The 18,516-nt window shown below is 43.3% G+C and overlaps 1 protein-coding gene across 2 annotated transcripts in view; it reads right to left on the bottom strand.

Annotated features, from left to right (window-relative positions):
• mtus1b (microtubule associated tumor suppressor 1b) overlaps positions 1–14,416 on the bottom strand; it is a 209,641-nt gene extending 195,225 nt beyond the window's left edge. Inside the window, exon 1 of one of the 2 annotated variants that reach the window (XM_043690010.1) lies at positions 14,146–14,416. The gene's annotated coding sequence lies outside the window, so the exon portion shown is untranslated. Of the gene's footprint in view, positions 1–13,883; positions 14,057–14,145 lie in introns of those variants that run through there. The other variant, XM_043689991.1, reaches the window with a different exon arrangement.
• Between the last annotated feature and the right edge of the window lie 4,100 nt (positions 14,417–18,516).

Genomic DNA, 18,516 nt, shown 5'->3' with positions numbered 1-18,516 from the left:
GAGGTTGTCCATTTTTGAAAGACAAATAAGAATGCGGGATACAGGGTTAACGGTAGGGTTCTTAGTAAGGTGGAGGAGCAGAGGGATCTTGGGGTCTATGTTCATAGATCTTTGAAAGTTACCACTCAGGTGGATAGAGCTTGTAAGAAGGCCTATGGTGTATTAGCATTCATTAGCAGAGGGATTGAATTCAAGAGTCGTGAAGTGATGTTACAGCTGTACAGGACTTTAGTTAGGCCACAGTACTGTGTGCAGTTCTGGTCGCCTCACTTTAGGAAAGATGTGGAAGCTTTGGAGAGGGTGCAGAGAAGATTTACCAGGATGTTGCCTGGAATGGAGAATAGGTCGTGCGAGGATAGGTTGAGCGTGCTAGGCCTTTTCTCATTGGAACGGAGAAGGATGAGGGGTGACTTGATAGAGGTGTATAAGATGATCAGGGGAATAGATAGAGTAGACAATCCGAAAATTTTTCCCCGGGTACAATAGAGTGTTACAAGGGCACAAATTTAAGGTGAAGGGTGGAAGGTATAGGGGAGATTAGATTAGATTAGATTAGATTACTTACAGTGTGGAAACAGGCCCTTCGGCCCAACAAGTCCATACCGACCCGCCGAAGCGTAACCCACCCATTCCCATACTTTTACCCCTTTACCTAACACTACGGGCAATTTAGCATGGCCAATTCACCTGACCTGCACATCTTTGGACTGTGGGAGGAAACCGGAGCATCCGGAGGAAACCCACGCAGACACGGGGAGAATGTGCAAACTCCACACAGTCAGTCGCCTGAGTCAGGAATTGAACCCGGGTCTCTGGCTCTGTGAGGCAGCAGTGCTAACCACTGTGCCACCGTGCCGAGATGTCAGGGGTAGGTTCTTTACCCAGAGAGTGGTGGGGACATGGAATGCGCTGCCTGTGGGACTGGCAGAGTCAGAATCAATGGCGAACTTTAAATGGCAATTGGATAGGTACGTGGATGGGTGCTTAAGCTAGGACAAATGTTCAGCACAACATCGTGGGCCGAAGGGCCTGTTCTGTGCTGTATTGTTCTATGTTCTACGTATGTTGCCTCCCCAGTGCCAGGGTCTGGGATGTTGCCGATCAGGTTTACAGGATTCTGAAGGGGGAGGGTGAGCAGGAGAAATTATGGTACATACTGACACCAATGATATAGCCAGGAAAGAGATTGAGGATCTGAAAAATGACTACAGAGAGTTAGGTTGGAACCTGAAGAGCAGGATGAGTAGTGTAGCGATCTCAGGTTTGCTACCCGTGCCATGAAATTGAGAGATGAAGAGCAGTCAGCGAATGCAGCTTAATACATGGCTGTGAGGCTGGGTGCAGGAGGGAGGGCTTCAGATACCTAGACCATTGAGATACCTACTGGGGAAGGAGGGACCTGTAGATGAAGGACGGGTTGCACCTGAACTGGAGGGGCACAAATGTCCTGGGTGGGAGATTTGCTCGTGTGATTCCGGAGGGTTTAAACTAGTTTGGCAGGGGGATGGGAATCAGAGCCACATGTCTGAGAGGGGGTAAGTTGCAGATAGGGCAGCGACAGGATGTATTGAATCGGTCGGGAAGGTTTCTCAGGCAATGAAACAAAAGGATCAGTTAAAGTGTGTCTGTCTGGTTTAACGCAAGGAGTGTCCGAAATAAGGGTAACGAACTTACAGCATGGATCAGTACTTGGGGCTACAATGTTGTGGCCATAACAGAGACGAGGGTTTCACAGGGGCAGGAATGGTTACTTGATGTTCAAGGGTTTAGAATATTTAAAAAGAACAGGGAGGGTGGAAAACGAGGAGTGGGTGTAGCATTGCTAATCAGAGAGTGCATCACAGCTACAGAAACTAAGGTTGTTGAGGAAGGTTTGTCTACTGAGTCAGTATGGGTGGAAGTTAGGAACAGCAAGGGAACAGCCACCGCTGTTTGTACAGACCACTACAGGTGGTTTTCTACAGACCACTAATAGCAGTAGAGAGATTGAAGAACTCATAGGTGGGCAGATTCTGGAAAAATGCAGAAATAGCAGGGTTGTTGTTACGGGTGATTTCAACTTTCCCAATATCAACTGGAACCTAAGAAGTGCAGATGGTTTGGATGGAGCTGGTTTTTTGTCAGGTGTGTTCAGGAGGGTTTGTAGACAGAACGACGAGGGGAGAGGTCATTTTAGATTTGGTGCTCGGCAATGAGCCAGGACAGGTGTCAGATAGTGGGGTGGGAGAGCATTTTGGTGAAAGTGATCACAACTGCCTCACATTTACCATAGCCTTGGAGAGGGAAAGGAGCAGTTACCAAGGGAAGATATTTAATTGGGGAAAAGAAAATTATGATGCTATCAGACAGGAGTTGGGAAGTACAAACTGGGAGCAATTGTTCCACAGGAAAAGGCACAGCAGACATGTGAAGACTATTTAAGGAGCAGTTGTTGCGTGTGATGCACCAATTTGTTCCTCTGAGACAGGTAAGAAGGGGTAAGATTAAGGAACCTCGGATGATTAGAACAGAGGAGCTTCTCGTCAAAAGGAAGGAGGTGGAGGAAATAAAGATCTAGCACAGCTTTAGAGGATTACAGGCTTGCTAGAAAGGAGCTCAGAAATGGACTGAGGAGAGCCAGGAGGGAGCAGATAAAGGCTTGGCAAGAAGGATTAGGGAGAACCCAAAGGCATTTTACTCACATGTGAGGCATAAGAAAATGACCAGGGAGAAGGTAGGGCTGATCAGGGATAATGGAGGGAACTTGTGCATGGAGTCTGAGCAGATGGGGAAGCCCTAAATGAGTTTTTTGCTTCAGCTTTCACTAAGGAAAGGGACCTTGTTGTGAATGAGAACTTTCAGGAGTGGGATACGTCTTGATCAGATCAAAATTGATGAAGTTGATGTGCTGGAAATTTTGGAAAACATTAAGATTGATAAGTCCCCAGGGTCAGACCAGATTTATCCTAGGCTGCTCTGGGAAGCGAGAAAGGCGGTTGCTAAGCCACTGGTGAGGATCTTTGCCTCCTCACTCTCCACGGGAGTTATACCAGAGGATAGGAAGGAGGTGAAGGGCACTAGGGAAATCCCTGGCGATTACAGACCAGTCAGTCTTACGTCTGTGGTCAAAGCTTTGGAAAGAATTCTGAGGAATAGGATTTATGACTATTTGGCAAAGCATAGTGTGATTAAAGGCAGTCAGCATGGCTTTATGAGGGGCAGGCCATGCCTCACAAACCTTAGAGTTCTTTGAAGAGGTGACAAGACAGGTTGAGCAGCGGATGTGGTGTATATGGACTTTAACAAGGCATTTGATAAGGTTCCCCATGGTAGGCTCATTCATAAAGTCAGGAAGTATGGGATACAGGGAGTTTTGGCTATCTGGATTGAGAATTGGCTGGCTGACAGAAGGCAGAGAGTGGTTGTAGATGAAAAGTATTCTGCCTGGAGTTCAGTGTTGAGTGGTGTCCCACAGGGCTCTGTTCTTGGGCCTCTGCTCTTTGTAGTTTTTATAAACGACTTGGAGGTTGAGGGGTGGGTTAGTAAATTTGCAGATGACACCAAGGTTGGAGGTGCTGTCGATAGTATCGAGGGCTATTGCAGGTTGCTGCGCGACATAACCGGATGCAGAGTGGGGCTGAGAAATGGCAGATGGAGTTCAACTTAGATAAATGCAAAGTGATGCATTTTGGAAGGTCGAACTCAAATGCTGAATATAGGATTAAAGACAGGATTCTTGGCAGTGTGGAGGAACAGAGGAATCTGGGTGTGCAAGTACATAGATCCCTCAAAGTTGCCACCCAAGTGGATAGGGTTGTTAAGAAAGCATATGGTGTTTTGGCTTTCATTAACAGGGGGATCAAGTTTAAGAGCCGCGAGGTTTTGCTACAGCTCTACGAGACCTTGGTGAGACCACACTTGGAATATTGTGTCCAGTTCTGATCACCCTACTGTAGGAAAGATACAGAGGCTTTGGAGAGGGTGCAAAGAAGGTTTACCAAGATGCTGCCTGGACTGGAGGGCTTGCCTTATGAAGAGAGGTTGAATAAGCTCGGACTTTTCTCTCTGGAGAGAAGGAGGAAGAGAGGAGACCTGATCGAGGTATACAAGAGAATGAGTGGAATAGATAGAGTCAATAGCCAGAGACATTTCCCCAGGGTAGGATTGACTGGTACAAGGAGTCATCGTTTGAAGATATTAGGAGGAATGTATAAATTGAGGGTTTGGTTCAGAAAAAGAAGGAAGCATATGTCAGGTATAGACAGGATAGATCAAGTGAATCCAAAGAAGAGTACAAAGGTAGGAGGAGTATACTTAAGTGGGAAATCAGAAGGGCAAAAAGGGGACGTGAGATAGCTTTGACAAATAGGGTTAGAGAGAATCGAAAGGGTTTTTAAAAATACATTAAGGACAAAAGGGTAACAAGGGAGATAATTGGGCACCTTAAAGATCAGCAAGGCAGCCTTTGTGTGGAGTCGCAGGAGTTGGGGGAGATACTAAACAAATATTTTGCTTCAGTGTTTACTGTGGAAAAAGGACATGGAAGATATAGAATGTAGGGAAATAGATGGTGACATCTTGAAAAATGTCCATATTACAGTGGAGGAAGTACTGGATATCTTGAAACGCATAAGAGTGGATAAATCCCCAGGATCTGATCAGGTGTACCCGAGAACTCTGTGGGAAGTGAGGAAGGTGATTGCTGGGCCTCTTGCTGAGATGTTTGTATCAATAGTCACAGGTGAGGTGTTGGAAGCCTGGAGGTTGGCTAATCTGGTACCCCTATTTAAGAATGGTGGTAAGCCAGGGAACTATAGCCTGATGTCAGTGGTGTGCAAGTTGTTGGAGGGAATCCTGAGGGACAGGATGTACATGTATTTGGAAAGGCAAGGACTGATTTGGGATAGTCAACATGGCTTTGTGCTTTAGAAATCATGTCTCACAAACTTAATTGAATTTTTTGAAGAAGTAACAAAGAAGATTGATGAGGGCAGAGCAATGAATGTGATCCATATGGACTTAAGTAAGACATTTGACAAGGTTCCCCATGGGAGACTGGGTTAGCAAGGTTAGATCTCATGGAATACAGGGAAAACTAGCCATTTGCTTACAGAATTGGTTCGAAGGTAGAAGACAGCGGGTGGTGGTGGAGGGTTGCTTTTCAGATTGGAGGCTTGTGACCAGTGGAGGGCTACAAGGATCAGTGCTGGTTCTGCAACTTTTTGTCATTTATGTAAATGATTTGGACGTGAGCTTAGAGGGTACAGTTAGTAAATTTGCAGATGACACCAAAATGGGAGGTGTAGTGGATAGTGAACAAGGTTACCTCGGATTACAACGGGATCTTGATCAGATGGGCCAGTGGGCTGAGGAGTGGCAGATGGAATTTAATTTAGATAAATGAGATGCTGCATTTTGGGAAAGCAAATCTTTGCAGAAAGTTTACACTGAATGGCAAGGTCCTCGGGAGTGTTGCTGAACAAAGAGACCTTGGAATACAAGTTCAAGGTTCCTTGAAAGTAGAGTCGCAGGTCGATAGGATAGTGAAGGCGGCAGTTGGTATGCTTTCCTTTATTTGTCAGAGCCTTGAGTACAGGAGTTGGGAGGTCATGTTGCGGCTGTACAGGACATTGGTTAGGCCCCTGTTGGAATATCGTGTGCAATTCTGGTCTCCTTCCTATCGGAAAGATGTTGTGAAACTTGAAAGGGTTCAGAAAAGATTTACAAGGATGTTGCCATGGTTAGAGGATTTGAGCTATACGGAGAGATTAAACAGGGTGGGGCTGTTTTCACTGAAGCATCGGAGGCTGATGGCTGACCTTATAGAGGTTTACAAAATCAAGGGCATGGATAGAGTAAGTAGACAAGGCCTTTTCCCTGGGATGGGCGAGTCCAGAATTAGAGGACAGAAGTTTAGGGTGAGAGGGGAAGATATATAAAAAAAAACCTATGGGACAACTGTTTCACGCAGAGGGTGGTATGTGTATGGAATGAGGTGCCCGAGGAAGTGGTGGAGGCTGGTACAATTGCAACATTTAAAAGGCATCTGGATGGGCATATGAATACAAAGGATTTGGAGGGATATGGGCTGGGTGCTGGCAGGTGGGACTCGATTGGATTGGGATATCTGGTCGGCATGGACAAGTTGGACTGAAGGGTCTGTTTCCATGCTGTACATCTCTATGATCTATGACTAACTAAACAGATTTAAAAAATACCAAAGCCATGACAGGACTAAAGAAGCCAAGGGCAGCAGATGCATGGAAACCATTGTCACATTTAAGCTCCCCTTCAGCCAACACCATCCTGACTTGGAACAATACCATTGTTCTTTCAGGGTCACTGAGGCAAAATCTTGGAATCCTCATACAGTAATATTGGTATGCCTATACCATGTGAACTGTAGCAGTTCAAGGAAGTAGATCAACACCAGATTAAAGGTGCTGATCAAGCTTGCAACCCATCCAATGAACAAACATCCAAAAGGCAAAAAATCCATACCACTGGTTTCAGAATAATAGAACCAAAAACAATAAACAGCACATCTATAAAATGCCTGGACTATAAGACACAGCAGTGCAAGTAGACCATTCAGCTCATTGACTCTGCACTACCATTCAATAAGATTATGGCTGATCCGAATCAATTCCATTTTCTTGCCTTTCCCAAAAAACCCCGATTCCCTTACAATCCAAAATCTCTCAGCTTTGAATATACTTAATGACAACCTCAACAGCTGAGTAAACAATCCCACAGATTCAATACCCTCAAGAAATTCTTCTTCATTGGTTTTAAATGGGTGTCACCTTAGGTGATCATAGGCTTAGGTCCTAGACACAACCAGAAAGGGAAACAAGTTCGACACATCCATCCTGTCAAAACCCCAAGAATCTCATGTTTCAATAATGTGACTTCACTCTAGATTCCAATGAGTATAGGACCAAACTACTCAACCTCTCCCCAGACAATGGTCCCCATCATCAATACCTGATATCATCCAAGGTGAACCTTCTCTGGACTACCTCCATTGCCTGTATAGCTTTCTTTAGCTAAGAGCACAAAACTATTCACAATATTCCAGCTGTGGTCCGATTGGTGCCATGGATAGTTTTAAACATAACCTCACGTTATATTCCATCTACCAAGATTTTGCCCACTGACAGTCAGACCCAGCTGTCTATATCCTTCTGTAGACTGGCTAATCACGACCACTTGTCTTCTCACTTACTTTTGTCATCAGCAAAATAGGCTATAGTACATTAACGCTCTTCAAGCCATTAATACCATTATAAATAATTGCAGCCCCAGCATTGATCTGTGGCACTCCATTCTGAATGTAGTACATCGAAAAGCACTAACTGATCAGAAACTAGGAATCTTGGCTTCAAATGCATCTTGAGTGTCTTTTTATAGCAGTTGGATGCTCTGCAGCTGGAATATCACCATAGATTACAAAAATGATTAGTCATTTTCTTCTCTTCAAGATATCAATTGAACCAAATGGAAAGATTTCATGAAAACAATTGCTCAAGTTTCAGTTAACATACAAACTATGGGTTCTGATAATTTGCACAAAACCAAATCAACTATAGTCAGAAACACTCCTGAAAAAGAAAGCCATCGGCATGTGATGAAAAGGTTCAAAGTGGTGTAATTTTCTCGCAAAACAAGTTCTGCGCTTGCAAGTGCAAAGAGCTACTCCAAAACTTTATGCTACATTCAAGATGAACAAATTTAGAGCTACAGAATAAGTCACCAAACCAGGAAGTCTGAAGGATGAACAGGACATAACATGACGTGCTGAACAGAAGCTTCATGTTATTATGTTGGAAAATGAGGCATCCAAGAGAAAGATTTGGAACTCTGTCCCAAGAAGAAGGAACTGCAAAAACAAAAAGGAATGAATAGAGTTGAGAGCAAACAATTCGACAGCAGATGCAACCTACTCTAGTATCAAAGTGGCAAAAAGATTTTCTGGTGGCCAATATCTAATTGCAAGAGGAAATGTGAATCAAAGGCATGGGCAATATGGTCCTAGTAGGCAGCTGTAAACCTGGAGGACCACAGGTGCCGGTAGTGGAAAAGAAAAAGGTGCAGAATTGCAATGCAGGGCTCAAGGAGGATGCAGGCCAAAGATTAACCATAGCACACTAGTTTATAGGAAACAACGTATGTCATCCTCTCCTCACACCCTGTTCCCCCTCCCCAGTCACAACATCGCCAAAAAAAAAAAAAAAGCCCAAGGAAAAGACTCAAATGAAATGCTATCACATTTTTATTTAATCTTTTCAACAAAATGGCGAGACTCTCCAAGTCTGACAGCATCTGGAGAGACAGATTTCATGCTCAATCTGGAGACTTAGTTGAAGTCAAAAGATGACATTCTGGACTCACAACATTAACTGTTTCTCTGTCCCCACAGATGCTGCTAGATCTGCTAAAAGACTGGAGATGTTCAGTTTTAGCTATTGCTTTTTAAGTTTACTTTATGCCAAGAGTAATGACTGGAACAAAATCTTTATCAAGTGAACTGCTGGGGAATTACAGGTTAAAAATTTTCCGATCACCATTAAATGGGGAAGACTAGTGAAGTAAATGTGGTTAATGAAAGCTAATGTCATTTGGTACTTCAAGCTTGAAACTGGCAGAAAGCATTAAAGATTGAAAAAAAATACAATTATAGACAACATTGTCAAGTACCTATGAAAACAATTGGGATGGATTTCACAGCACAAGAATTCTCAGTTGTTAATACATATTAAACTAGTTGCAAGATTATCCGTGCACTTAGTCAACCACATAGTAGCTCACATGTGAATGAAGTTTCCTGTGCCACAAAACTCTCCTTCACCCAAGTCTTGGTACCTAGTGCTCAAAGCAAATTCAAAACATTTGCGAGAACACGTTTGGATAAATAAAGCAACACAAATATTCTCACCTGCCCCATCTTCTCTGCCAGAATAGTAAGAGTAAGAGATATATAGCACAGAAACAAACCCTTCAGTCCAACTCATCCTTGCCAACCTGATATGCAAAATAAATCTAGTCCCATTTGCCAGCATTTGGTCCACATCCATCTAAACCCTTTCTATTCATATACCCACCCAGATGCCTTTTAAAATGTAATCGTACCAGCCTCCATCACATCCACCGGCAGCTTATTCCATACACACACCACACTCGGCATAAAAATGTTGCCCCTTAAGTCCCTTTTAAAGCTTTTCCCTCTCGCCTTATACCTCTTCCTGTCGTTTTGGACTTCTCCACTCCAGGAAAAAGACCTTGTATATTTGCGCTACCCATGCCCCTCATGATTTTATAAAAACTTCTATAAAAGGTCACCCCTTAGCCTCCAAAGCTTCAGGGAAAATTGCCTCAGCCTATTCAGCCTCTCCATATAGTTCAAATCCTGGCAACATTGTAAATCTTTTCTGAACCCTTTCAAGTTTCACAACATTTTTCTTATAACAAAGGAGACCAGAATTGCATGTAGTATTCCATTTGTAGCCAAACCATTATCCTGTACAGCCACAAGATCATCTCCTAGCTCCTACACTCAATGTGCTGAGCAATAAAGGAAAGCATACCAAATGCCTTTTTCACTAGCCTATTTACCTGTGACTTAACTTACTATGAACTTGCACCCAAGGTCTTTGTTCAGTAAAACTACCCTGGACCTTACTATTAAAGTGTATACATTCTGCCCTGGTGTGCCTTTCCAAAATACAGCACTTCACATTGATCTAAATTAAACTCCATCTGCCACTCAGAATATTGGGACCTTGATCAGATGCACCATTGTACTAAGGTAATCTTCGCTGTCTACTGAACCTCCAATTTTGGTGTCATCTACAAACTTACTAACTATACCTATGTTCACATGCACATCTCTTATATAAATGACAAAAAGCAGTAGACCCAGCACCGATCCTTATGGCACACAGCTGATCACAGGACTCCAGTCTAAAAAGCAACCTTCCACCACCACACTGCCTTCTTTCTTTGAGCCAGTTCTGTATCTAAATGGTTAGTCCTCCCTGTGTTTCATGAGATCAAACCTTGCTAACCAATCTACCATGAAGAACATTGTTGAACGGCTTACTCAAGTCCAAATAAAGTACATCCACCACTCTGCCCTCAATCCCTTCAGTTATTACTTTAAAACAAACTCAGGCAAGTTCGAGATACATGATTACCCACACACAAAGCCATGTTGACTATGTGCAATCAGTCCTTGTCTTTCCACATACATGTACATCCTGTCCCTCAGGATTCCCTCCAATAACTTGCCCACTACCAACATCAGGCTCACCAGTCGACAGTTCCATGGCTTTTCTTAGAATCCCTACAGGGTATTTGGCCATTTGAGCCTGCTCTGCCATTCATCATGATCATGGCTGATCATCCTACTCAACAACCTAATCCTGATTTCTCTTCATCACCTTTTATCCCATTATCCTTCCCATCTTTCTGAAATATGGCACCATGTTAGCCAATCTCCAGTCTTTTGGCACCTCACCTGTGACTAATGATGATACAAATATCTCAGCAAGGGGCCCAGCAATCACTTCCTTAACTTCCCACAGGGTTCTGGGGTACACTGATCAGGTTCCACCTTTATACATTAAGATGTCCAGCAGCACCACTTCTAATGGGGACATTTTTCATGATGTCGCTACTTATTTCCCCATGTTCTCTATCTTCCAAATCCTTCTCCACAGTAAACATCTAGGCAAAATACTTTAGATTACTTAGTGTGGAAACAAGCCCTTCGGCCCAACAAGTCCACACCGACCCTCCAAAGAACAACCCACCCAGACCCACTCATTTACCCCTTCACCTAATACTACAGGCAATTTAGCATGGCCAATTTACCTAACCTGCACATTTTTGGACTGTGGGAGGAAACCGAGCACCCGGAGGAAACCCACGCAGACATGGGGAGAATGTGCAAACTCCACACAGACAGTTGCCTGAGGCGGGAATTGAACCTGGGTCTCTGGCGCTGTGAGGCAGCAGTGCTAACCACTGTGCCACCATGCCACCCTAAATTTCACCAGCTATCACGAGATTTGAACCCATACCCCCCAGAACATTAGCATGATGGGCATTACCACTAAGCCACTGACCAATTCTCATTTAGTATCTCCCCATCTCCTATGATTACACAAATCGGTGACTTTGCCAATCTTTAATGTGTCCTATTCTCTCCCTAGTTAGCTTTTGTCCTTAATGTATTTGTAGAATCCATTTGGATTCCCCTTAACCCCATTTGCCAAAGCTCTCAAGTCCGCTTTCGGCCATCCTGATTTCCCTCAAGTATACTCCCACTGCCTTTATCTTCTAGGGATTGACTCAATTTTTGCTGTCTATACCTGACATATGCTTCCTTCTTAACCAAAACCTCAATTTCTCTAGTCATCCAGCATTGCTGATACCTACCCTTCACCCTAACAAGAATATACTGTCTTATTTTCAAAGGCTTCCCATTTTCCAGCCATTCCTTGACCTGGAAAGATTCATCTCCATCAACTTTTGAAAGTTTAGATTAGATTAGATTACCTACAGTATGGAATCAGGCCCTTTGGCCCAATAGGTCCACACCGACCCTCCAAAAAGAGTAACCCACCCAGACCCATTGCCCTAAATTTTAACCCTGATTAGTGTACCTAACACTATGGGCAATTTAGCATGGCCAATTCACCTCACCTGCATATCTTTGCATTGTGGGAGGAAACCGACAGACATGTGAAGAATGTGCAAACCTCTTGCCTAATACCATCAAAATTGGCCTTCCTCCAATTTAGAACTTCAAACTTTTAGATCTGATCTATCCTTTTCCATCACTATTTTAAAGTGAATAGAATTATGCTCGCTGGCCCCCCAAGTGCTCTCCCACTGACACTTCAGTCACCTGCCCAGCCTTATTTCCCAAGAGTAGGTCAAGTTTTGCATTTTCTCTAGTAGGTACATCCACATAGGAGTTGAAGTCTTGCCCATTTCTTAACAGTTAACCTCAACAGACCCACGTTTACCGTCAAATTAAAAAAACATTTGAAAAAATAAATTTCTTAGCTTTACAGTTAGTCCTCAATGTATTAAACTTAATATTTAGAATAATGTCCCAATGACCTGAATTCTGCAGTGTGTTGACAAGGCAAAACCTGGCTCATTCCAAAAGGAGACAACATGCTTCCTACATTGCCAGTTGTTACTTTTTGTTTACTGAATCAACCCATATTCAAACGCTATTTAAGAAAATGTTCCTCGTGTCTAAACATTACCGAAACGACATCTGACAGATTCTCAATAGTCCAAGAGGCAGCGAAGTTGCAACATCATAGAACTAAGCGACAATTCTCTACAGAAAGCAATGTATTCCAATCAAAACACTCAAGCACAAAAAATATTACACCATTATTATTTCTTGCTTTATATCCTTGTCTGTTCCGAGTTATTCATTCAGTCATTTACCGAAAATGTGGTTAAAGAATTGCTGACACGTCAGCAGTATGGTATTAGTAAACAAACACGCGTGTGTGTTGCCGATCATATCTCAAGACAAAGTGCTTTACAACTTCAGTGCTATGCTGAAGTGTGGGAAATTCATCAAGAAAGGCTGCAGCAAGTTCTCTCCAATGAGGAATTTACCAGATAATCCTCAAACCAACGCTGCGTTAACCACGAACCACGAACCTAAGGAAAACACTCCTGCCCTATTCGAATATCAGAATCTTGACGTTGGAAGAGGCCCGATTAGACAACACCTTTCGATCACTGCTGTAGTCAAAGTCAATCTCATTTCGGTCGTTGTTTTTGTTTTACCTAAACTGGCTTACGCATTGAGCACGTGTCCACAATTTTAGGCAAGGTGTTACAAGATTGCCAAGAGATGTCTTTTATTCCTTAATTCCAGGACAGTCTGTAGGAGACTGATATCAGTCAGAGTGTTGTAATTCCGAAAGGCTGCCAGGAAGGCATTAAAACTTCAATACCACAAGTTTTGTCATTTCGTCCTTTGCCATCCCTTGCCCAGCACCCCCACATCCACCCCTCTGTCCAAAGATATACACATTAAGTGGTTTGGCTGTACTCTGTAGTATCCAGGGATATGCAGTATTAGGTGGGCTAGCCGTGATAGATGGGAGTTACAGGCGTAGGGCGGGAGCTGGGTGGGATACCCAAAAAAGGGCCGGTGCAGACTCGGTGGGGTGAATAACCTTTTTCCAAACTGTAGTGATTTTATGAAATGGATCAATGTCGCACACACCTCAATCGTTATTACCAAGCTCTTGGTACCCACTTCCCAAATTTATAGTCAAAGCGTCCCTGACCGGTCATTAAAAGTCACTTTGACCTCTAAACTCAAGAGGAATTTGTAGAAACTAAACCGAATTTGACAATAAGAGTTGCACTAAGTTAGTCATTGATTCGCTCAGGTGGTTTACCTTCACATCACCAATTGGCATGAGCTTGAAAAATATAATCCTCGCCCTTGAACACATTCCGAACATTCTCGTTCGGAAACCACATTACACAGTAGCTCTCAGGCAGCAAGTTAAAAAAAAATCGAGTTAAGGCAAACAAAGGCAACGTCGGAACGCAGTTCGGTTCGCAAGTCTATATAGTTGTCCGAAATAAGCTTATCAGATCATATCAATTTTAAGAAACTATGCTCTTAATCTACGTGCCATTTAACAGACAGCCAAGTGGATTCCAACTTGCAAACAGCTTTTTTTCTGCACAACTCAATTTAACAATCTACCTTAATAATTGTAGAAATAAGCCAGTTACTAGAGAGACGAGCTGATAAAACTCTAACGTGATATAGCCCAGAAGTAAAAAGTTACTCAACAAACAAAACAAATACTGTGCGAGAGAATTCAGTGACAAAGTTCAGTTACCATGCAACAGCCAGTCCCCAACCCTGAAGAATTTTGGCAATGATTGAAACACCAATCCTTCCCCATACGTCACAACCTGTGGAATGTGAGCCAGCACAATAAACTTTTTCTTTGCCAATAGCTAATCATTACTTTGTTCTTTAGAAAAGCGTGCTGTGTCATATCAATTAACAAAACAGAACCGACGATAAAATAGTTCTTTGCGTTGACATTTTACTGACTACAGCAAGCACTTCAGATCAGATGAAATATTAACACTCACAGCAAGTGCAATTCATCCGGCGTCAGTTAGTTTATTGTATGGACCTTTTCAAGTGGTAATGAATTTGATAGCAGGGGAAACACCACTGAGCCCTCATGTTGGCATCTGGGGTGTTAAGCACAACAGTTTAAAGTAATTCGTAAAGCAAATTCACTCAATGCGCCATATGATCGGGGAAAAAGGAGGGCAAAGTACACTTGACAGTTGGCTATGGACATGAGCGAAACGTTCACAATCACTGCAAGTGTTTATGCAATCCATTCATTTCCACTTTACATATCCTTGTTACCAGGGGCTCATAGTCAAAGAAATGTCAATCACCGTTTGATGGCACTTCAGGTGCAGAGGCTGCTGTTGCCACGTGCACTCCAATCAGCAGCAGCGGCAACACCTGGGGACAGGGATTGCGTGCCCGGGCCCGCACTGATCTCTGGGGCTTGTAGTTCTTTTAAGTGGCTCATCGCCTCTAGCGGTCAGAATTGAAACTACTTCAAGAGTATTCCTGAGCTTTTCCTCAAAACATCGAATCTCATGTTTCTCGGATGCTGCCTGGCCGGCTGTGCTTCTCTAGAATCACACTTTTTGACACACGACTGAAGCTACACGTTTAGAAAAACGTATACCCTAATTCCTGTGTCTCGATCTGACGAGGAAGGTGGGAGATTAACTGACTTTCGTGTTCCTGTGGACCATCGATGTTTTACTAATGATGGTTCAAGCATTTGACTTATACAATTTGAAACGGACTGGTACTAACCTAAATTTTCTATGGCTTAAACCCAGGTTTGGCATCAAATAATCCAACAAACTTTATTTTACTCCTTGTTGTCTTCTACCCAGAAGACCTGTTAAGGGCTGATACTCCAGTTGTCCAGAGTTGTCTCATCCATTTTTGTCAACGACTGTTAGTTTGTCCCCAAAATCTTGAGCCAAGTCTGGCTTCTAGATACTGGTCTGTCCTGATCACTTAACTTTATTTCTTGAGTGGGGGTAAAGTTTGAAAATAATGCAATAAAAGTTAACTTATTGCATTATGTTATTGCAGGAACACTGAACTTTGGAAATGTGCAGTGTCCTTACTATCTGATCTGAAATAGACATTCACGGTATTAGACCTTTTTAGAATAGTGATAAGGAGAAACTTCTTGAGCCAGATAGTGGTGAATCAATGAAATTCACTGCCACAAAAGGCTATGGAGACCAGGCTATTATGTATATTTAAAATGGAGATAGATTCTTGATTATAAAGGATTATGGGGAGAAAATGGGAGAATGGGGTTGAGACACTTAGCAGCCATGATTGAATGCAGAGCAGACTTGATGGGTTGATTGGCCTAATGTTTTATCCTATGTTTTATGGCCTTAATGATAAGTGTATAATATTCATCTGAATAGAAAGTTTAATTGTTGATAAAACTTCTGGCACAAAATAAATTTGCAAAGGTATGTTCATGATGCATGTTAATTTTTAATTCGGTGGTTGGTTTTATGCCTTGGACTTTATTTGTTTGAAGTACAAACATTGAAACACTTTTAAAAATAGTTGTTTTTTTTGTTAGTATATTGTACACATCCTACTCCATTAGGATGGAGACATGGTTTCTGAGAAAATATGAGGGACCCTAAACATTGGCAATGTGCAGTGTCCTTACTATCCTCTCAGAAATGGAGTCACAATGTTAGACAACAGCAGGTGTAGGCTATTTGACCCATCAATCTCCTCTGCTCATCAATGAGATCATGGCTAATTGTATGATCTCCATGACTTTCATCAAAACCCTTGATTCCCTTCCTGATTACAACTCTATCTCAGCCTTGAATGTACTTAATGAATTAGCCTCTGCAGACCTCTGTGGAGAAGAATTCTACAGATTCACTCTCATCTGAAAAAATAATTCCTCATTTGTTATCAATAGGTGACTTAGTCTGAGATTATGCTACTTGATCCTCTAATCCCACAAGAGGAAACATACTCTCTCCACACTCCAGTGAGTACAAACCCTACCTGCATTAACCTCCCCTCAAAAAAAAATTCCTCTATGTATGGGGTCAACCTAGTGAACCTTCTCTGGAGTACCTCCACGCCTGTGCATTGTGACGAAGCTGTGGCTTTGAGGTGTCCTAGTGTTTGTTGTTTGTTTTTTTTTTGAGATTGCTACAGAGCTGTCTGTAAGAAAGTAAACAGCTTGTACCTTTTTAAGTTGGAACAATAGAAGCAGCTGGGTGTGGCCGGCTCTTGCAGACCAAGATTTGCACTTTTTTTTAAGGTTTTGGATTCAGCAGAAACTGCTGGAGCCTTGAAGTAGAAGTGTTTTTTTTTTGCTCTCTTGACGACAGCTAGAAACAGGGTTTTTTCTTCGTACTACGGGTGTTGTATGTGGAAAAGATTCTTCTGGATCTGCCTTTTGGCCAAGGGATGTGTTCATGATGCTATATTGGATCAGTTAACTAATAATTATTGTACCTAGTATTCTAACATCAGTAGTTTGGCCAATAAAATTGCAACTGGAACACAGCAACTGACAATCACCTTTTTTAAAGTAAGAAAAGATTAGAGTCTAGGCTACCACCTACAAATATTTTGAGGGGAGGGTCTGATCTAGTCTAAAACAATACCTTTCTCCAATAAGTGAATAAAAACTATTCCTAGCTTTCTTCGTATAGTCTGATCTGTTCCTTGTGTCATGCAGGAACACTTGATCATATATGTATAGTATGGAAACAGACCCTTTAGTACAAGTCTTCCATACTTACCAGATATCCCAAAGCCATCTAGTCCCAGTTGTAGATTTGCTAGCTGAGCTGGCAGTTTCATTGTCAGGCACTTTGTCACCATACTAGGTAATATCTTCCGTGAACCTCTGGACGAAGCACTGCTCGTGTTTACTGCTTTCTGTTTATATGTTTGGGTTTCCTTGGGTTGCTGATGTCATTTCTTGTTCTTCTTCTCTGGGGGTGGTAAATGGATAGACAATATACAGACAACAAGCAAAACTAATGTTATTTACATAATACTGTGCAAGAACTTTTGAGTGGGAGCAGCAGCCGAGTAAAGGCGAACCCGGGAGACCACAGCTAAGGTAAGACAGTTTGTTTCAAAATTACTTACCTGTAGCAGGCAGCGGTGTTTTTTTTTTTCTCTCTTCACAAAAAGAGCGGGAGCAGCAGAGGAAGTGACGGCAAACAGAGGGGCAGCCGGGAAGGAGAACTGTGAGTATAAATACTCACCCTTTAATCAAATGACTCAACGGTCATTTGAGTGGGAGCAGCGGAAGTGAGGTTGGAGCGCATAGCTGGGTGGGAAGGTAAGGTGATTAGTATTTGAGTGGGTGTGTTCTAGACCCCAGGTCCTACTTCCGTAGGGACTCCCTCCCAACCTCCTCCTCTAACCTAACTTTAAAGTCCACAGGTAAGTGACTCAGTGTTATTGACTCAGTGTTCTTGTTTTTGGAGAAAGTGTACAGTCATGGCAGCGCAGGCGGTGGGATGTTCCTCCTGCAGGATGTTTGAGGTAGGGGTGACCACCGATACTCCTGCCGACTTCGTCTGCAGGAAATGCAGTCAGATCCTGATCCTCACCGAACGAGTTAGGGAACTGGAACTGGAGTTGGATGAACTGAGGATTATTCGAGAGGCTGAGAGGGTGATTGATAGAAGCTACAGGGACATAGTTACGCCGGAGAACAGAGGGAGCTGGGTAACAGTTAGAGGTGGGAAGGGGAAGAAGCAGGCAGTGCAGGGTTCCCCTGTGGTCGTTCCCCTAAAAAATAAATATACAGCTGTGGAAACTGTTGGGGGGGACAGCGTTGCAGGTGTAAGCTGCAGTGAAGGGGTCTGTGCCCCTGAGACCCAGAAGGGAAAGGGGGAGAGGAGGAGAGCGCTAGTTATAGGGGACTCTCTAGTTAGAGGGACGGACAGGCGGTTCTGTGGACATGGGCGAGACTCACAGATGGTTTGTTGCCTCCCGGGTGCCAGGGTCCGAGACGTCTCAGACCGTGTATTCAGAATCCTTAAGGGGGAGGGTGTGCAGCCAGAAGTCGTGGTACACATTGGCACCAACGACATAGGTAGGAAGAGGGATGGGGAGGTCATTCAAGAGCTCAAGGAGTTAGGCAGGAAGCTAAAAGCTAGGACGGACAGAGTCGTCATCTCTGGGTTGTTGCCGGTGCCACGTGACAGTGAGGCAAAAAATAGGGAGAGAGTGCAGTTGAACACGTGGCTGCAAGGCTGGTGGAGGAGGGAGGGCTTCAGATATTTGGACAATTGGACTGCATTCTGGGGAAAGTGGGACCTGTACAAACAGGACGGGTGGCACCTGAACCAGAAGGGCACCAATATCCTGGAGGGTAGGTTTGCTAGCACTCTTCGGGG

This window comes from Chiloscyllium plagiosum, chromosome 1, assembly GCF_004010195.1.
Source record: "Chiloscyllium plagiosum isolate BGI_BamShark_2017 chromosome 1, ASM401019v2, whole genome shotgun sequence".
NCBI classification, from domain to species: domain Eukaryota; kingdom Metazoa; phylum Chordata; class Chondrichthyes; order Orectolobiformes; family Hemiscylliidae; genus Chiloscyllium; species Chiloscyllium plagiosum.
This window is presented reverse-complemented; position numbering and strand designations above follow the sequence as displayed.